Genomic DNA, 19,761 nt, shown 5'->3' on the forward strand with positions numbered 1-19,761 from the left:
ATGTGTGCGCCATTTAAGAAATAATTTCTTACATTCATTTTTTTACTTCATAAAATTCAAGGGGGAATAATAAAGCCATGAGTGTAACAACAGGGACTCCTCCTTATTTGAGAAAAGATCTCAGAACAGAATTAAGACAAAGCTTTATTTTAGTATTCATAAGAAAAAAATTTAGTCAATTAATATTTTTAATAATTTAGAAGTTTTTCCCCATCTTGGCTGTTCATTCTTGTCAAAGTGTATTATAAATGTCATTTGAAAATAAATCTCTTATAATGTGATGCAGCTTTACCTTGCAGGAGAAAGCATCTCTCAGCAGCACATTCTTTCGTGGTTTCTTTGTCTAAGTCTGTGAACAGACCTTTTTTTACCTTAGATTCCAGCTCATATCACTGATTGCTCTCTGTGCCACTTAATGTGCATTCATTTCAAGAACACAATGAAGAAGGCTACGGTTGTTTTCAGACTTATACAGGGCATCTCTTTTATCCTACATCCTTTAATAGCAGCAGAATCTTTTTCCATTTAGACAATTATTCTGCAGTCAGAATGCTACTGTTGAACTTAACTTTCATTAACTAGGAACAGATAGTACTAAAAAAAAAGCCAAGGTAATTTTGAAGAACCTTCTGATACTATAAATGTAATCAAAACTGGCAGTGGTTTAACCAATGGGTGTCATGTTTACATGGGCCTTCTTTTAAATGACTTTTAAAATGGTTTGATGGAGTCTGGTAAGAGCTTCCTGTATTTCTGACAGTTTTCTATCAAGTCAATGTCATCACAGTTCAAATAGCTACTCAAGAAGAGGCCTAAATTGTAACAAAAAACCAAAGTCAGCCAACTTGAACACAGTATATAATAAAAAGAGAAAGCTGCCGTTCCTCTTTCCAGTTGTTTGCGCATAGTTCCCCCTTCATTTTAGGGCCTGTAAAATGGGCTAGTTTTGATTAAACTGGCTGTGGTGTGGTTTTGTTGGTTTTTTATTGCAGTCAGCAAAGAAGTTTTACTGCTGAGCAAATTAGTCATTTGCACAAGTATGAAAAAGCAAATTCAGTTAAAAAAAAAATTTACAGGCGCTAGTGCTGGGCTAGAATTAGATTCACTCTCAGACACCAGCACGAGGTAATAAGGCTGTGGTGATACTCAACAGCAACTGAATGTTTAATCAACAAAGCTTCTGGTCTGAGCATTAATATAAATGCAGTGAGAAGTCTGTTGGTCTTAAATGTAAAGATCTGAATCAAAGAGTGCATTTAATCTGTGGAAAAGATGCTTTTTCCTCTGGAAAAAAAAAAAAAATTGCTTTGCGAAGATTCCAATTCCCTGTTTTTGCTGCTTCACGTGTTTGTAGCTGTGGAACAAGAAGCTGGGGGGGTTCACAATGGTGTTGTCCCTGCCGGATGTAAAAACAATTTGTGTGGTGGAGAGGAATATGGGCCAGTACTTGTTCTCTTGGCAGTCACTGTAGCTATTCCTTGAAGAGATCCTGGACAGGTTAATTCTCGATAGCTCTCTTGCTCTCCTGGTGTCCCTGTTCCAACCCTGTTAACACGAAGCTGTACACTTGCACTGCATTTGGGGTTGCTTTCAGATGAGTTCTGTGGGATGGCTTTCCTGTGAATCTCCTCTTACCATTGTCCTTTTCTCACCATGCCCGAGGTGCTTTCAGTGTTGTGAGGGCAGTCTGTGAGCGCTGTGACCTTGTCATGAGAGCTCGCTTTGCTGGTCGTGACTGGCCATACCTCAGTGTTGCTATAGCACCTGTATGTTCCCTTTGCACATTTTACAGAATATCTTTTCTGTTTATTCTTTCAGCAGTCTAATTGTACTTACTATGCAAGGGATCTTCCTTTCCTCATTTCACATGTCTGGTAAAAATATTGCATGAGGCTCTTTTTGCGCTTGCTGCGAGAGTGTGCGTTGTTGATCTGGGTGTTGTCAGGGTTTTCCAAGCAGCTCTGTGGAGTTGCACATCATATCACCTGGGGCCTTCTGTAAGTATAAGGATCAAACACAGGTATTTCTTCATCTGGCCATGATCCTGAAGGGAGGGGGAGGATAGAAGTAATATTCCATTGATTTCTGCCTGGGCACCTCTGTCTTTCACACGCTGACATTGCTCATTGCCTGAGAATTTGTAGTGACACCTGGAGTTTGATGCAGATATTGATGTTAATGCAGCAGCTTCCGAGGCATAATTAGGATGATAAATGGGATAATTCCATGGTTGGATTCTTCTGCCACACACTGTGCCATGGAGCTGAAGCTTAGCTTGTAGCCCACTGGGAGGTGAAGCATTGCTGTTGACTGAACGCAGTGTGAAATGTTCAGTCAGTGTTCAAGTCTGAATAATGCTTTTAATAAAAGTAAATGTCTTTGGTAATCAATATCCCTGTGTAATTGTTTAGCTGCTTTCCCGACATGAATCTGTGTACTTTAGGTGCTCTTTTGCTTAACAAGCTGCAGTCAGTGAACTGTTTCTTGCAGTGTGAGAGGTGTTTGAGGAGGGGTGGGAGCAGAGGCAACTGCAATTGAGTTTTGACAAATAGAAGCTTTAGTAATAAGAGCAAAGCACAAGATATCAGGTGAATCTCTCCCTAAATTGTGAAAATCTTAGTGCCTTAGTGAATATATACTATCTCACTTAGATTGAAAATTGGTGTTGATACTGTTAAGCTTTTACAGTCTTTTGGAATTTGATGGTATAATTTAAAACTGCAGCTGTTGTTTGCCTCATGTCAGAGTGAAAAAGATTAATCTTCATTTGTATCTTGCCCTGCAATTATCTAGAGGTACTGTGTGCCCTATATTATATAATCTGATACAGTAGAGGATTACTTGTAGTTTTCATTCAAGCAAAACTTGCAGTTTCTGAAGGGAGAGTTTAATTTCAGGAAGGATGTTTGTCATGAATCAGAACAGAAAGTTCTGTATCAGAAATGCTCCTCAATTTCATGCCAGTAGTTCAAGCACTGATGTAAAATAGCAACAGAATGTCATTGTCCTCTGTGTGGAGATGAGCTAAGGTGTAAATACAAAGTATGCAGGAGTGCAAAGATACTAAAGATAGTAGAAAAGAGAAATGAAATTTGTGGGAGTGTTTCATAATGGGAAGGAAAAAAAGAATTTGCTCTCTCCACTGTGAGTATTTCCACTCTTTAGCTAGCCCAGATGACTTGCAATTAAATTTAAATAGTTTAAGTAGAATAGGCAATGTGTGGGCAGAGGCCTATTGTATGTCTGTGGTTTCTCTGTTTTTATATTCATTTCTTGGTGCTCAGGCCTTCTGCATATGCCAATCTTAGTTCAATAAACTTTAAATTTCCTCGTTGTTTCTCATGGGATTATTTATGCTTTTGGCTGGTCCTTGTGCAGCACCTGACACAGCTGGGTCTTCATTCTTCCAAAACACATTTTTCTGGCAGTGGCATTAAATAATTATTCCTACTACTTGTTCTCTGCAGCTGTGAACCAGTATTGCCAAATAGTGTTGATGCAGTTCTGCTCTTGATGCTGATGTCTATAAAGGGAGAATTAAGGAATCCAAGTCCATGAAATGAACAGTGAAGATAAGATGCGTTCAGTTGGTGCTAATGACAGTGTGGGTGCAATCCCTGCATGGGCCATTCATGTGAGAGTTGGACTCCGTGATCCTTGTTGTTTTCTTCCAACTCAGAATAGCCTGTGAAATCAGACACAGCTCTTCTGTGGAATCAGAATATTTACTGGGAGAAAGTAGAAATGTTTAACTCACTGGAAAACTTCCTTACTGATTTAGTCACTGATTGTTACACAGTTATCAAGATTTTGACGAAGTGGATATAAGTAATTACAGCTTTAAGATTTTGGTGTGGATTCTAAAATCAGGAACATGGATGTTGTGGTTGTACATGGATACACAGCCAAAGGAAAACATATGTCTATCTTTTGAACGTCTGGAAAATTCAGAGTAAAACTGTTGCTGTCTAAGATTTTTGTTAGACCTGGTTTGCTAATCCAAACTAACTGTTTGGGTTTTTTGTACCAAACAATTTATTTATTTTTATTGTAAAAAGTAATTTCAGCCTGTTTCAGGAATCAAAATTTAATTTTGGTATTGAAGCAAGGTCTGCAGATTTCCAGTTTGCTTCTGAAAAGCTGTACATACACATCAGCTTGTAAGTCAGAACATAAATAGATTTCTACACAAATACTGAGGACATTGAGGTGCTTTGCAGACTTGCAGTTTTTCATAATGTCAAATTTTATTTAGTATTATGGGACTTTACAGAAGCTTAGGTGGCAGCTACAATGTGAGAGACATTCTTTGGAGACATAAAGAAGTTCCTAAAATCTTAAACTAATTTGGTTATTTCAGGGTTTCTCCTTCTGTCTCATGGTTCTCCTTTTCTCATTGGTGAACTGGCATGAGCTGCTCTTTCCCTCCCGTGGTCAGACAGTTGTTGGAAAGGGTGAACATTGTTCTTAAAACCTTGCTAAAACAGAGCAGAAGGGTAACCATAAAAGACTTAAAATTTAATAATCGCCAAATAAAATGTTCATGAAATTAAATACTCTTTCTAATCATGTGAAATAATGCAGGCCATCTGTGGTCAGCTGTAGTAGGAAAAGCCCTCAGAAAGTATTGAGAAGCAATTAATTAACTTTAGGACTAAGTGATTTCTTTGAATTTTGATCCAGCTATTCATGCTTTATCTCTGCTTTTCGAGTAGAACAGTACTTCTTTCTGAGGATTAATTAATAATAGTCCATGGTAGGTCCAAATAACCCATTGACTGGAGTTCTTTTGAGCTCTTGGGCAATGTATTGATCTGAAATGACTTTGCCATGATGTGATCAAAAGGAATAAAAGAACATAAGAATTGAAGTTAACAAAAGCTCTACAGAGTTACTGTAATGTGAACGGAGCAAAGCTTTATGTCTGAAAACATCAAGGTAAGGTTTTATTCCAGTGAAGAGTGACTGTCTTGTCTTTTCAGGTCAATCTAAGCTTTTGGAAGTTTTTGCCCAAGGTTTACTTTAATTTTTTAGTATCTTGGAGTGGAGAGAGAATGGAAATAGTTTAGCAGTTCTGTTACATACATTGCCATGTCCTCTTTCAGATGTAATCTCATAGAAGTTTACTTTTACAGTATATTTATGTACATGTGTGCACACCATCAGCACTTCTATTCTGAAATTAATTGATGCAGATGCTGTTGCAGTCATCTGGGGTGGCTTTGAGCACAATTCTTTAGCACTCATGTATCTTGCATGTACACATGCTGTGTGTGGTCATACATAGCTGTGCATATGAAAAGTATAGCTAGGTATTTATACAGAATGAATGTTTTCCTTGCTGAAGGATTATTCTTTATTACTCCAGTGTATCATGAGTAAATAAGTTTAAATAGGGTAGAAGGCTTTTTAACCAATTCATCAGTGGAATTAACTAATTTTACATGAAGAAGAAATCAACTCTTGCAGTGAAAAAGGGTTATAACAGAGGAAAAGTGTAACTGTAACTCTTAGCTCTCAATTTTTATGTAAAATCTGTTATTACTTTCCAATGGTCAATGTAGCATATTCCTCTACATGTAGTGTTACAGGACCAAATGGGTGCTTTTCTCAGCGGTTAAATTCCTCCATGGCAAAACAGTGTCCTAGTAAAAGGTCAATGATTATTTGAATTCCTTTTTTCTAAGGATGGAGTTGAATGTGTGCTAATCTAATTTGAAAGGTTTAACTCCTAGTGCTTGAGCCTGAAGTGCAGGCCTGGCAGTGCAGCAGTGAATGTGCTGATACACCAGTGTTTGACTGGTCTGGTCCTGCAGGCTGCAGCAGTCACTGCCTGCTGGGCTGGGTGCTGGATGCTTGTTGGATTTGCCCAAGGAATCCAGGATTTCTGAAGTGAGGTGGTCTGTCCAGCTGAGAACTATAGTGTTGTATTCAGTGTTGCTCTCCTGCCTTTCTACTGGCTCTTATTGCAGATCCTGGAATTACTGTCTTGCCTGCTGAGCTTTTTGCAGCCAAAACTGCATGTGGCATGCAGTCCTAGGCAGCACACTGTAGCAGGGACCCATTTTATGAACTTGAGCTGTCTAGAAATTTTAATGTTTTTAAGCTATTTCTCTAATCAATATTTATAAAGAGAGGAAGGCTCATCTAGAGAAGATGGAACAAATTATTCTTTTTGACAGCTAAAGTAAGTAGAGTTGGATCCTGTCTTAAGTCTAGATTATGAAATAGTGAGTTTGAAAAATTTTGAATTTTCCCAGTATGTTACTGCTGCAGAAACAACTGGTTAGGTTTTCGGTAATTAATTATTCAGATTGATTTTTTCTGAGAGGGAAGGAGAACTTAGCTCACATGCACTGCTTGTTTATAATTTATTATCAAGAGCTAACAAATTGAAGCGCTCTAGGTAAAATATTGCGTGAGGGAACATGTGAATTACAATGTGGAAATATTTTCATATAATGTTGATAAATATTTTCTTTAAATGAGAAAAATTTCAGTTTATTTCAGCTTTGGTGGCATAAGAAGATAACTTGATACAGCACATTCATTTACCACCAGAAATGATCTTTGGGAAGAGAAGTGAATGTCACATTTTGTAAAGTGCTGCTGTTTGTGCTACATCTGGTACTGCTGTCAGTGGTGAAATTAACTCTTTCTCATTCTTTCATGAGAGGAAACTAAGTTTTTTGACCTTGATTTGCAATATAAGAGCAGCACGAGTGACCTAAATTGGAGAGACATGGTTTTGACCTTTAAAGCTACATGAAGGAATTTGTGACTGCAGCTTTGATAGCTGAGCTGAATAAATAACTGCAGGTATGAGAGACTGCAGCATCCTCTGCGAAGAAGGGGCAGAAGGAACCTGTTCAAAGACTGGAGTGAGTGTTTGAGATCACTCCAGCAGGAGAAGAGCCTGTGGGCCAACACCACTGTTCTGACCTCCCAGTCTATTGACAAGCAGTCCATATAATTTTTTGCTGTTTTATTTTCTGTATTCTATCAACAGTTTTAAGTGTTAAGAGTATAATTTACAAACCTTGACTGTTGTAATTGCTTTGCAGAACAGGAGACTGAAATAAGCCTTCAGAGTGCTTGTGGCTTTTTGACAGAATTCATTTTGACAGTCATTAAGGCAGAGTCATGGTCTCTTGCTGAAAAGATACCAGTGGAAATTACTTCTGTAATTTAGATTTAAATTTTAAAACTTAAATTCTTTTAAATTCATTCTTTCAACTTAAGAATATTCTTAAGAATCTGATGACATTTTCCATAAGGGGCTGAACACAGGATATATCAGTGCTGTTAGTTTGAGTATATTGAACCTGTCACACCACTGCAACTCATGAAGGGGCTATAACCAGGTGATGGCAAACAAATGATGAACTTTGCAGAGTTTGCAAACTTTGATTTCAGAGGAGATTGAGTTAATTTTTTGGAGATGGCCCTGGTGTCCTACAGCTTTATTTTCTGGTTTTGTGGTTCCTTAAGGAAGAAGCATGAATATTGTTGTGTAAATTGCTGGAGGGAAAATGAGCTTTTTGGAAGGTTGCTGGATTAGTCCTTACAGCCACTGTCACCATTAAACCCCCCATGCTAGGACAAAACTTGTACTTCTGATACTTGTACAGCATCACTGATAGTTACACCACAACTCTTGTTTTATCCAGTCTCTTCTGTTGTTTTTACTGGGTGACACAGTAGAAAAAACTGAAACAGCTTTCTTGACTCAAGGGAAAAAGCACAACTATTAAGTGTCTTAATGTTACCAGGATGAATTGTATAAAATTGAATTCAGTCTTTGGTTTAGACTGTTTTTTATGATCATCATGAAGATGGGAATGATATTAGCAGAACTGACTCTTCAGCTCCTTTGCTGCAAGGTGGTGATTTATCAAGGGGTTGGCTGTTCAGTCATGCTCTGGGTGCCCCTCGGTTTCATGAAAGATTCCCTAGCCAAGCTGGGGAGGCCATCCCTATTCTTTGTAATGAGTATTTTTTTGGGAGAACATTTCTTTCAGTTAGAATTGTTACCACTAAGTTGCTGGAGTTTAATAAAGAGTTGTATCTCCAAGGATTTAGAAATAACAATTTAATACTTTTGTACATACTGTTGTTCTGAAAAATATTGGTGGGGGAAGGTGACCCATTCATTGTGAAAAGTGGCCTGAAGAGGAAGAAATTCCAAAGAACTGAGCAGGGCGAAGCAGCACTGGTACCAGTGACTGTCCTTTTGAATTTGCACAAGGTGTTTCACTCCTAAATATGCTTAGATGATGTTTGGATTTCAATTACTGGTATTTGGGAATTGAAACTTGAATCTGAAGTGATCTGAAGAACCTTTTGTCATTTCTCAAGTGTTTGATTTCAGTACTAGTTGACACGATTGATCGTATGAGGGAGCAGGGTTATTGTTACAGTACAGTATTGTTTGTAAGTTCTGGGCACTGTGTGATAATACTCTGTCTCGGTTTTGAAAGACAGGTGTCTGCTAAGGAAGGCAGAGGCCCCCCTTGAAGTGGCAGATATAACCCCTTTTCCCTCCAAGTTATTATATTTTGAAATCAAGAGCCTTTAGGCGAAGATGTGGGAAATAGGAATAACAGTTCTTTACTCTATATATATATATATATATGTATATAACCAGTCAAACAGAACAACAACAACTATGGCAGTAACAGCGAACACAAACCCAGTGCCAGCCTTCTCGGCTGTCAGGCCCTTTCCCCTCGGGTGCAGTTCCGCTCGCAGCCGGCAGGGGCGCTGGCGGCTCCCGGTGAGCAGGGCAGGTGCGATGGTTCCCCCGCGGCTGCAGGGGGCGCTCCGGAGCGAGCTCGGGACACACGCGGCACCGGTGCTCCGGGGATCCCGGGAAGGGATGGAACAAAGGCTTCACAAACCCCTGGGCAGCCGATCCCGGGCTCTCAGGAACAGCAGGCTGGAATGGCAGGGACGAACGCAAATCCCGGGTGGCAGACGAGATGTATCCAGATGGGAGAACCCCACGGAGGCCCAGGCAGGCAGGGCGAGCAGGGCTACAGCGTAGCGAAAGCTCGAAGCAGCAGCGGGGCAGGGCAGCCACAGCCCGGCCTCCAGCAGGGCAGGGAAAGCGGCTTTTGGGGTCCCGGCGTTGTTTCCAGCAGGAAGAAAGAACGGCCAAAAAGAAAGAAGCAGCAGCTCCTTTCTCTGCAGCTTCTCTCTCCGGACGCTCAGAGCGAACTGACCCCACACCCAGGTGTAGACAAAGGCGTAGCCAGGCCCGCCCCACTCCCCTTTTGTCTTTCTTAAGTACAGCTATTTGTCCCCTAGCAACATGCATATGGGAGAAAATTCCTTTAACAGGAAAAAAAAAACAGACTAAACTAAAACCCCAACATACTCATTCTTTAAAACCTGGAACAGACAAGGGCCAGCTGAAAATGTGATGGCAGTTGTGGAATATTGGATCTTCAAAGAGCCAGATCTGTTGTGATAGACACTGGACTACAAGGAAAACTTGCCTAGATGAGGAAGAGACTGCTGGGTAACCCTACCCTGATTTATTTTACTAATCTAGAGAGGTTCACAGCTCTGTTTTGATTTGGTCAACATAAGGTAGGCATGAGGTGGGACATGGGGTCAAAACTTGAAGTTAAATTGAATTAGATTTTGTTTCCCCTGTATATATAGTATTGGAAAGATTATGGACCTTCTGCTTCACTTCCTTAAGCAGGAATGAGCCCTTTCCTCTGCTCAGATAGATGAAGCCAGTTGTGTGTTTCAGAAAGAAGAGGTGTCATATTTTACAGTGGCAGGGATTGATGAGGAGAAGAGGACAAAGAAGGTTGGAAATAAATCTTGTGTATACAAACCTTGCATTGAATACACTGGGAGTGTACAGTCACAGAAATTGTGACAAAGCCTTTCTCACTTTTTGGTCTGTAAGAAAACATGTGGCTTACATTTGTTAATTCTGAGTGCAAGATCTGCATTTCTGAGGGGAAAAATGCTTTATTTAAAAGAATCTACTGGTGTTCAGTTCCAGACCCTCAATATGGAAATTTAGAAAAATTTCTAATTAATATTTGTTCCTAATTTGATGGATTTTGAAACAAATCAGTCTAAACTGTCTTTCTGAAAGACTTTTTTTTTGGTAAATGTTCATTGTGTTTTGCCTCAGTACAAGATTAAACTTCTAGGTGTTAATGCCTTTTGCGTGATTAAAGATTTAACAGAGGTGAAAGATAAATGTTCACTACAATCTTTATTATTTATTATATGATGGCAGAAAAAATGTCTTTTCTTAAGGTTATCCCTGGCTAAGGAGTTTAGTTAATGTTGAGTGTAGGCTCATTAGGAATTCTTTTGAAATGTTTCGTAAAACTGCATATTAACTATGCTTATTTGTTATTCCTGCCAGAGTGCTGTGGAAAAGTATAAAGGATTTATTAGAGCTCACCATTATATGTGTGTTAGTTGCTAGACACTGAAACCCTTGTTTACAAATGGCTCCCTGAATTCTTTGTTAAAGGTCATTTTGCTGGTGTAAATTTGAGACTTTCATCATTATTGTAATACCTGAGGTGTCTCCCTGTCTTTGGAAAAATTTTTGACAGGTTGGGGGCTAATGCAGTGTATAATAATAACAGAAATAAAAAGAAGAAATAAAAATAACAGGAGTCTTGCTGTTACACAGAGCTCTGCCCTGGCCTGTCCTGGGTATGAGAGCATCAGTAATTTTAGGAACATTTGGACTGCTCAGTTATACCATAGACAGGTCCAGCTGAGGCTTGCCAGGATCTGCTGCAGACAGTGAGAAACTCCCATGTGATGCCAGTCAGTGTCAATTCCTGCAGTGTGTGGGTGGGATCTCTTGACACTGAGTAAATTAATGGATAATGCCTCCCCCAGGAACATGCAACAGTTCAGAGACAAAAAAGGAATTCAGACCATTGAATGAAGACTGGTTTTTGAGGTTTAAACCTTCCCAAGAACTTGTGATCATAAAGAGCCTAAAGCACTAAATTTGCGTTGAGAGTTATCTTAAAACAAAACTGCATCCAGATATAACCTACAGGCACAATAACAGTGTCTAAAACATAAATACAATGTGACAGTGTGTCCCTAAATCTGCTTTGAATAGGACAGTTCCCACTTTTTTTCCTAGTTTTCAAGGTTTTAATTAGTTTTATTTTGATCAGGTACTTCAATCAGCCCCAGTGCAGGGCATCACATTTGAATTGTGGAGTTGGGTTTGGATGTTTCCTTCAAACAAAGAGTGGAATTATGGAATTTGTTTTTAGTGTCATAACACATGGGCTGACACCAGCACCTGACGTTATGGTGTCCTCAAGGCTGCTTTCCCCTCTGAAATGACAGTAACTGTGAGAACTCTGTACCATGAGAATAAAAATAAAAAAGGAGGAAAAAGTTTTGAAATTAAATCCTTGAGTACAATGAATTCAGTAATTGGTAGAACTTGTGATCAGTCATATATTTACCATATTTTGAACTGCCTAAAGTTTTATTAATAGCTATTTTTTTCTATTCTAGAATGGTACAGTCTTAACATTCTATTACTTTAGATTTCTTTTTCTGCTGGGGAAGCATGAGACATTAATGAAAAGTGAATGTCTTTCACTTGAATTCTAATTTAGATATGGAAAGAGACCTAAATGGTTAGTGAGGTTAGAGAGACTAATAAAGGGAACACAGTCAGCTCACACTTTCAAATGGTGTTCTGGCATTTGCCAAATCAGTTTTAATTACCTTCATAAAGATATCTGCTTTTTCTGAAGTGCAGCTTTGAGTCTTTCTAAGAGCAACTGGAGATTCAATTTGGCTGGATTTTATTTTGCTGCTGTTCAGTCAAGTTACGCTTTCTTCAAGAACAACATCCCTCAAGTTCATTAGGTAACCTGATAAAGAAGTTTTTTCTGGTCCTGCCTTGAATAAAATGGATATTTTTAATATTCTTTCAGACTGTAATCAATTAGAGTACCCTCAGATAACTGATGGAAAGATTTGTAACCAAAATGAGCATTTGTTTTAACAGTCAACAGAATGAAAAAGGAGTCTGAGTGGGACACGTGAAATGATTAAGAGAGGAAGTTGGCAAGGCTTTAATGGACAGGCTTTTCTATGCCTGTGATATACTTTGATCATGTAATTAGGAGGTTTTTATTACTCTGCCAACTTCTGCAATCCAAGTATGCTGCAGCAATCAGACTTGTTCTAATTTCTCACAACATTCACAGATGCAAAGGAAGCACCTCATTCATTCGGTTACTGCAGAATGGGGACAGGTTCCTTTCAGAATTCCTCAGTGTGAGCTCTGTGTGTATGGTAGAGCTCCTGATGTAGCTGGAGAGAAATAGTCTCTTAAAGCATGTTTTGGAATAGATACCAAGGATTCAGATACAAACTCTACCTTTTTTATTCTCGCCCCCCCCCCCCGTTTCATTTTTTGATTGGTGATGAAATACCAACACCAGAGGTGTGAGTTCCTCTTCATGGGGAAGATTATTGTAGTGATGCTGTTTGATAGCTTGCCAATTTTTCTTTTTCTGCTCTTTCACATAGTTATGTAATTACTTTTTTCTCCCCATTTTATCTCTTTTCAGTAACTGTGTGCATTTGAAATGTAATAGCTTGCTGTAGAAATGATTACAGGTGTCCACAATAGTTGACTTCTTTTGTGATTATTCATTTCTGAATGTTGATGTGAAATACGAAATACCCATTCTTTTAGTTGTAAAAAAAACCCCAAATCTATGTGTTTCCCATTTTCATGTGATAATTTGTCCTCTAAAAAATTCCTCAAATTCAGTTTTTCAAGAGATGGAATTGATATCAGTCAACTTGTAGGTCCCCATCATTGTTACTTCTATAGCTTTCTGAGGTGTCTTGTTGTTTGGGTTGTTTAGCAAATTTTTTTGGGTTTTTTTTTTTCTAAATTTCCCTTTCTGTAGCTGAGAGGTTCTTGTCTTTTGTCAAAACATAATGAACTGAGATTTGAATGCCAAGCTGGTCATTCAGTTTTCTGTAGAAAAATCCCACCCTTCTGTGGCTGCTGTCATGCTTGAAAAACAGTGTAAGGTGCTCTTTGTATCTGGTTTGGGTGCAGTTTGCTGCGTGTTCTCTCCCTGTTCTCATATTTCATTGAGAAGAGAGCTACTCCAGTCTGTCTGTGGACTGTAATAAGGGATTTATGTTATCAAATAGGATGGTTCAGAAATGCAACGTACTGAGAGTTTCCCTATCTGAAATGGAATGAGGGGTTATATTGGGTATGAAGGCTCCCTGAAAATAGATTGCATTGCTCGCACCTTCTGGTAGATTAGAAAATCTACCTGAGAAAGGAATGAAGCATTTGCCCTAAGTGCTGTTTTTCAAGTAATTTTTGATTAGTTAATTTGTTTTGCAATTACATGATTTAAGAAGTATTTGTTTGCTTTTGATATTCTTTTACTTGTGCTCACAATGTAATGCTGCAGTTGCTCTGTTCCAGCTGTGATTTCTGCAATCTCTTGCTGAGAATGTCATCTAGAATCTCTCAAAACCAAACCTGAGAGTTTTTGGTAGTGGCTGTCAGTTCTTGCATCCTGTTTCCTAATAATTTAGTTACACTGTGATTGAACTAGCAACGACCTGAAACTGTGATGGATATTCACTAGTCTGAGAATCAAATGAAGAACTGGTGAATAACAAAGTTAAGTTCTGTAGCTCTGTTGCCAATACAGAAAGTTATGGCTGTGTTTGCCACTGATTTTCAGGTACAGTCTCAAACCTGCCACAGCAGCAAGGGAATCAGCAGAGAAATAATGTCCAGATAACACAGATGATAGGGACTTCAACTGAGGGATGACACTGCATGAAAGGTAAAGAACTTTGCAAGATTTATATCTTTAGCTCCTAATGGATGCTGCACTGTTTGGCTGGGTGTTTGTGTCATATTTTAATGGGGTAGCTTTAGTAAGTGCATTTGTAATTGTCTATAATTTTGGGATTGAACTGCATTAGAGAATTAAATTCATGTCTGCTGCTGCACCTTCAGTGTTAGTGTTCTATTTCTTTGTTTAAAAAAGCTAATAATGCTTTTCAGGGATAAGCTGTGATACAATCTTGCATTCAAGGACCACTTGGCTCCTTATGATGGGGAGGGAAGGAGTGAAGCTGGTTTGAGTCGGGCTGTGAAATAGTTATTTCTCTATATTTTGCTAAGAGTCCTGGTTGCATGCAGAGGAATAGTGATTGATGGGTACTAGATCCCATCTCCTGTCCTTGCACTCTCCTTAATGGCTATGTGAGGCTGCAGAGGAGAATAATTTTTTGATGGCCAACATCTCAACTAGAGCTCTGTGCATAAGTAGTGAGCTGGTCAGCTGAGTAAGGAAGCCCTGGCTCTTGGGAGCAGGCAGGTGCCACTTAGATGGCCAGACAGGTTATCCCCATCTCAGCTAACTGGGGGTGTTGTACTGGGTTTTTTCTTTGTTTGTTTTTATGAAGCCATGTCATTAAGGAAGGGCACAGTTATTCTGCAGCACTGCCATGAGAGAGTGCTACTGCGGTCAGGGTTAAAATAAGAAAATTAAAAGGGAGAACTTGAGGAAAAAGAAAAAAAAAAATTCTGATGTAATCTGGATTCCTCTGCTTTAAACACAGAATCAAATTCCAAGTATCTGCCATATAGAAATTTGTAGGTAGCTTAAAAATAGTTGGAATTGTACGTAGAAGAGCACTGTGAGTATTGATAACCATTTTGAGGACGTAATACTGTACCTTTGTTTGTAGTGAGATCTTACTCTCCCGAGGTGAGTCAATAACCATCAGCTGATGCAGTTGTTATTTGTGCATGTATGCAGACTGGCTACCTTAGCAAGTGCTGCCATCAGTTACATCCTTTGCTGGAGGGACATTGCTTCTGCAGAACTTGAACAAAGTTTTCAGTGGACCTTTTGGTTAGTATTGACAAAGAGGAGAGGGGGAAAAAATCTTAGTGAAACTTTCAAAGTGTATTATTTTCAGTCAGTCACCCTTGTGTTACAGTAACTTTTGAGTTAGGGGAAATTGATTCTGTGCATACCTGGATTTTTCATGTTGTTGTCTCATGCCTCTCCCTCAATTCCTTGGGCTCAGCATATCACCTACATGGTGGTACTGCTTTTGTTAATACAATAGTTTTTTCTTGCTAAAAAATGGTACATATTAAAGCTTTCTTAGTTAAATAATTTGGGCAAATGAGCGAGAAGGGACTGATATTGTGTGGGAATTTTTTTAAGAGCAGCCTGGCTTTGTGTTCTGTCAACGAACAATGTAAAAGAACAACTGTTGACCCTTATTTTTCAAATAGAGCATGGCAGCTTACCTATTGATGTATGAATTATGGAAGAGGGAATAATACCCCAGAAATATGAAAAGCTGTTGGGGTAAGGAGTCCAAGCCACCACCACCAGCAGATTTGTGCTTATCCCAAACCAGGGGAAAACTGTGGCTCTTCATGTGTTTGAACTATTAAAGTCAATAGAGCTTTGGAGTTAGGGGGTTTTTTGCACATGAAAACTTGTCCAAATGATTTACTTAATGGACTCCTGCTCTGAAGTGCCTTTCAGATGAAGAAAGTTTGTTGTTGGTTTTTTTTTTTTTTGCTGACTGACTTTGCTGTTGTGCTGGGTGTTGCTGTTGATGCCAGGGTTTGGAACATGATTGTGCTGTACACACAGAGCTGCTGCTGTGGCATGGGAAGGATGTGTGCAATCAAACTGACTTCATGAAGGACTGGCCAGGGACAGAAATAAAGCGATGATCAGTTGGTACCTCCAGCCCAGAAATGTCTGTGCATCGTGCAGAAAGAAAGAAAATAAAATCTTAGAGAAATGGTATTATTAGAGAGAAAGGCTGTGACTTCTTCCCTGAGCTATGCAGGGGCCATCTGTGATCTGCACACATGCAAAGGCTAGAGATAATTCCTGGTGCACAACACCAGTGAACTCGTGGGACAACAAATGCATCACCACAGGCTACTAAACTATTTTGCCACCTACCAGGATGTTTGGTAGCAGCACTATTATGAACCTTGCTGGATTGTCACAGAAGAATTAGGAGCAATTTTTTCCTGTAGGCTGTTTACCTTCAAATAAAATCATTGAAGACTGTTTAGTTAACACTAGCACAAGATATCATCAATGATTGTCTTCAAATACCAATACCCAGTGGTGAACAAAGCTTTGTTAGATATGGGCTTTACTTTTCTTTGTTTGCTCTGTTGTAGAATTAGAAGTAAACATAAATGAAATGCATTATTTCAGAATCAGTATTACTGCGGACTAGGCATGAAAAATAAATAGTATCTGGCTGCCAGGTGTTTGGATTGAGGTCCGGAGCATGAGATGTGGGAACAAACAATAGGAACTCATTGTGTGTGCTCTGTGTGTGTATCTAATTCTGAAAAATGTTTTAGATGAAACCTGAAACTACAGTTTTGACAAATGAGGTTAATTATGAGACTTGTAGTCCATTTTCACAGCACCAAACTTGTCATGTGCAAATTCGGGTCAGGTTGTTGAATTCCTTCTGTTTTGGGAAATAGCCTTTCTGGCTTAGTCCAAAAGTGGTTCGGAAAAGTTTTTTATTCTCCTGGAAAAGCAGATATTTTGTAATGAAATCAGAGATGGGACAGAATTTTAGTAGTAGATGAGAGATTATCTACACTAAAAATATTTGGTAATCGTGGTTTTTTTTTTTTTCCCTTGAATATCATTGAAGTTGGAAACAGGTCCTTTGATGAAGAAATCAGTTTTAAAGCAGGGATAAAACATGAATGATGTGGACAGGAGACACAAAAAATTAAGAACTCTCATTTTTGAGGACAGAAAAGTAAAGGTGCAGTTTTATAAATTGTTGCGTAAGAGCAATAATTTGTGTGTTATCTGTAATGTTATACTTCATTGCATTGTGCAGTTCATAGGAAAAGATGTTTTGGAAAAATTATAAAATGTTTGCAGAGTTGTAAAAGAACTAAAGAGGGTTGCACAGACTGATGAAATTCTCAGAGCATGTTCAGTGTTCCTGAGCAGTCTTGTATATGCAAAACTCAGCAATTAACACTTGAGAGATTTCTTGAGGCAAAAAAGCTGGGAGAATGTATTAAGGAAAAAGTACTTTGCACATTCCCTAACCCTGTTTAAATAATATTATGTACTTTCTAATTAATGGTATTTTGAACTGTGAACATGAATAGGTTTGGAAAAACCCCAACCCTGTGTAATGTATTATTGGATTTGCATAGTGATTCTAATGAATAGTTAATTAACAGTTGAGATTAAGTCATCCCATTATGAAGCAACCTCCTTACTGTTGAAATGTATCAAGTAATAAAGATTATATGCAATAGACACTTTCAGTCCCCTTAGACCATAAATCCATCTGTTAGCCAAGGTGATTCCTGTAGAAGCTGGGAAGAGAACACCTCCTCAGCAGCAGGTCCTGGTCTGATTCAGTACCTTTTCACCTGTAATGTTTGAATACAGGGCACTGACTGCAGCTGAACTACAGAAATCTGAACCCAAACAACCAAAAATAACAAATCCTTTTGTCTCCTTAGCCAAATTTTGAAAGATCTTCATTCACTACTGTTGTAATTTTTGTGTGAGGGAGGTAAGACCCATACCCCGTTATTCAGTGTCTCCAGAATGGGAAATCTTGCATCGTTTGGGATTTCCTCAGGTGACCAACAGTGGCAGAAATTGAATTGCAGTCATTAAATAAAAAAAGGCTTTATATTCCTTGTCCTTAGAGAGCTTAGTCATTGAGCTGGCTTTGGTTGAAACAACACAATTAGATTGCTCTTGGCTTGTCCTTGCAGATTTATCACTGTCTTTACCACATTTGCAATATTCTGCTACTAAAGTCCTTGAATATACACATGAAAAGAAGCTTTTCACACAGAATGAGAAGTGTTAGCTTGGATTTTCAGAGAAAATATGCCAGCAAAGCCTTTTTTTTTTTAATGTGCTCTAAGTTAGTCTTTTTTCTGCCTAATTAATTTTATTAATATTAAAGACTACAAGCTGGTGTTCTCTTAATTCAGGGGATCTTAACTTTAATACTTATCTGGGGATACCGATAACGTACGTTATCATGTTCTGTCAATGCAAAGCAAGGGACCTGAAGTCCTGTATTTATCTCAGTCTTAGTAAGGCTTAAGAAAACAAGTTATCCAAGTAGTAAACCAGCTGAGAAAGAAACATCTGAAACCAGATCTGTTTCTAGCGAAAGGTAAATGAACAGATGATGGGGAAAAATGACTTCAAGTAGGTTTATCTTGTTTTTCTTTTGGCTCTTTGACATTTCTTCTGAGCGGACCACAAGCCAGACAAGTCAGCTGCCCTCCCAGGCTGGTGAGAGGCCCAGGAGCAGCTGATGTGGGTTGGGAAGATGCTGTTTTCCGCAGCAGCATCTGGCTTAGTGCCCCTGCAGCTGTGCTGCCCCAGGGTCTCTGTGCTCTTGTTGCTGTCACTGTTGCTGCAGCTCGTGCAGGATGTGGGCAGTGTCTGTAAACTCTGGGGCAGCTCCAGACTCAGCAGGGATAACTGCCCAAACAAGGATTGAACCTTTAAATCCATCTTTGTAGCTGAGATGACAGTGCTTGAACTGTGTTTAGAATCTGAAAGCTGGTTTGGGTGTTTTTAGGGGCAGGACTTTGTCTCTGATGTGTTGAGAATCTCTCCTGTCCTGCTGCCATTACCCTTGGGATCCATTACCCGGTTTGCAGCTCCGTGAGGCTTCCTGGAATTCTGCAGGGCAGCTCAGGCAGCGCTGGGTGCCTGCTGGGAAGTTGTTCCATCAAGCTGCAGGTGCCTGTTCTGAAGCGAGGCTGGGAATTTCCACCTGAGCTGGAATGATAGCAGCTGCAGACATACACTGAGATCACCCCTGGTTGTGGTGGTTACACACTAATTTTGGTTATTATTTGTGTGCTATTTGAGGACATGTTTTCATACCACCTTTCCGTAAGGTCTATCTGAATAACTAATATACAGCACATGGGAGATTTATATTGCAGAATACCTTCCAAGGTACTATACAGCAATTATTTTTTAAAAATCTCTTTATAAATCAGAAAAATAAAAAGTGATGCAAAGTAATCTCTAGATGGTTTATAAAGGACATACAGCTGTTGAGTACTTCATAAATATTTTTGAAGATAATGTTTTGTTTACAGTTCTCAACTAAAATTTATTTTATTCCCTAGATAAAGAAAGAAAGGGCTGCATATCTCATGCAGCTTGGACAAAAAAGATGCTGGATATGAAAAGCAAGGGCATTGAAAGCCCTTTCTCAGAATTGAGAATAGTTAATGGCTTGTGTTTTGTACAAATTGTCTGTTACATTAGGACAAGAGGAAATGGCTTCAGGTTGAGCCAGGGGAGTTTTAGTGTGGCTGTGAGGAACAATTTCCTCACTGAAAGGGTTGCCAACCACTGGAACAGTCTGCCCAGGGCAGTGGTGAGTCCCCAGCCCTGGAGCAATTTAAAAGCCATGCAGATGTGGCACTTGGGGACATGGGTTAGTGGTGGGTTGGCAGTGCTGGGGCAACAGTTGGACTCAATGTTCCTTTTTCCAATCTAAACAGTTGTCTGAGCCTTGCTGTATTCTCAATCACAGAAGGAAGTCATGATTCCCTTTGAGAGGTCACTCCTGCATTTTCCAGTCTGCTGTTGTCCTTCCTTTTCCCTGTGTCTCCCTCTTAACAACTGTGGCATTGCCACTGACCTGAGGCAC

Source organism: Corvus moneduloides, chromosome 10 (assembly GCF_009650955.1).
Source record: "Corvus moneduloides isolate bCorMon1 chromosome 10, bCorMon1.pri, whole genome shotgun sequence".
NCBI classification, from domain to species: domain Eukaryota; kingdom Metazoa; phylum Chordata; class Aves; order Passeriformes; family Corvidae; genus Corvus; species Corvus moneduloides.